The following is a 1,969-nucleotide window of genomic DNA, read 5'->3' as shown; positions in this document are numbered from 1 at the left end:
GATGCTTGGTGACTATACTACACCTACTTCCAAATTTGATGGAAGAAGCATCTCAATCCCTGCCATTGGAGCAAACAATTTTGAGCTGAAACCTCAACTAGTTGCTCTACTGCAACAAAACTGCAAGTTCCATGGACTTCCATCAGAAGATCGCTACCAGTTTTTAACTGAGTTCTTGCAGATCTGTGAGGCTGTTAAGATTAATGGAGTAGATCCTGAAGTCTACAGACTCATGCTTTTTCCTTTTGCTGTAAGAGACAGAGCTAGAACATGGTTGGACTCACAACCTAAAGATAGCCTAGATTCTTGGGATAAGCTGGTCACGGCCTTCTTGGCTAAGTTCTTTCCTCCTCAAAAGCTGAGCAAGCTTAGAGTGGATGTTCAGACTTTCAAACAAAAAGATGGTGAATCCCTCTATGAAGCTTGGAAAAGATACAAACAGATGACCAAAAGGTGTCCTTCTAACATGCTTTCAGAGTGGACCATTCTGGATATATTCTATTATGGTCTATCTGAGTTCTCCAAGATGTCATTGGACCATTCTGCAGGTGGATCCATTCACCTAAAGCAAACGCCTACAGAAGCTCAAGAACTTATTGACATGGTTGCAAATAACCAGTTCATGTACACTTCTGAGAGGAATTCCATGAATAATGGGACGCCTCAGAGGAAGGGAGTTCTTGAAATTGATGCTCTGAATGCCATATTGGCTCAGAACAAAATGTTGACTCAGCAAGTCAACATGATTTCTCAAAGTCTGAATGGATGGCAAAATGCATTCAACAGTACTAAAGAGGCCTCTTCTGAAGAAGAAGCTTAAGATCCTGAGAACCCTACAATGGCAGAGGTAAATTACATGGGTGAACCTTATGGAAACACCTATAATTCTTCATAGAGAAATCATCCAAATTTCTCATGGAAGGATCAATAAAAGCCTCAACAAGGCTTTAATAATGGTGGAAGAAATAGGCTCAGTGGTGCACGAAATTGTGATCAATACTTTTCACAACACAAATAATCCCCGGTGATGAATCCAAAAACTTGGTGTTCAATACCATGGCATAAACACAACTTCGCACAACTAACCAGCAAGTGTACTGGGTCGTCCAAGTAATAAACCTTACGCGAGTAAGGGTCGATCCCACAGAGATTGTTGGTATGAAGCAAGCTATGGTCACCTTGTAAATCTTAGTCAGGCAGACTCAAATGGACATGAATGATGATATACGAATAAAACATAAAGATAAAGATAGAGCTACTTATGTAATTCATTGGTAGGAATTTCAGATAAGCGTATGAAGATGCTTGTCCCTTCCGTCTCTCTGCTTTCCTACTGTCTTCATCCAATCCTTCTTACTCCTTTCCATGGCAAGCTTATGCAAGGGTTTCACCGTTGTCAGTGGCTACCTCCCATCCTCTCAGTGGAAATGTTCAACGCACCCTGTCACGGCACGGCTATCCATCTGTCAGTTCTCAATCAGGCCGGAATAGAATCCAGTGATTCTTTTGCGTCTGTCACTAACGCCCCGCCTTCAGGAGTTTGAAGCTCGTCACAGTCATTCAATCATTGAATCCTACTCAGAATACCACAGACAAGGTTAGACCTTCCGAATTCTCTTGAATGCCGCCATCAGTTCTAGCCTATACCACGAAGACTCTGATCTCACGGAATGGCTGGCTCGGTTGTCAGGCGAGCACTCGGTTGTCAGGCGATCAACCATGCATCGTGTATCAGGAATCCAAGAGATATTCACCCAATCTAAGGTAGAACGGAGGTGGTTGTCAGGCACACGTTCATAGGTGAGAATGATGATGAGTGTCACGGATCATCACATTTATCAAGTTGAAGAACAAGTGATATCTTGGAACAAGAACAAGCGGAATTGAATAGAAGAACAATAGTAATTGCATTAATACTCGAGGTACAGCAGAGCTCCACACCTTAATCTATGGTGTGTAGAAACTCCAC

General features: G+C 42.4%; 1 non-coding gene across 1 annotated transcript; it reads right to left on the bottom strand.

The window, feature by feature from the left end:
* Positions 1-364: 364 nt before the first annotated feature.
* Positions 365-472, bottom strand: LOC112804544 (small nucleolar RNA R71). The gene has a single exon (XR_003203156.1). It is a non-coding gene; the product is annotated as a small nucleolar RNA R71 (small nucleolar RNA).
* Positions 473-1,969: the final 1,497 nt, after the last annotated feature.

Source organism: Arachis hypogaea, chromosome 5 (genome assembly GCF_003086295.3).
Source record: "Arachis hypogaea cultivar Tifrunner chromosome 5, arahy.Tifrunner.gnm2.J5K5, whole genome shotgun sequence".
In the NCBI taxonomy this organism is placed as follows: Eukaryota; Viridiplantae; Streptophyta; class Magnoliopsida; order Fabales; family Fabaceae; genus Arachis; species Arachis hypogaea.
This window is presented reverse-complemented; position numbering and strand designations above follow the sequence as displayed.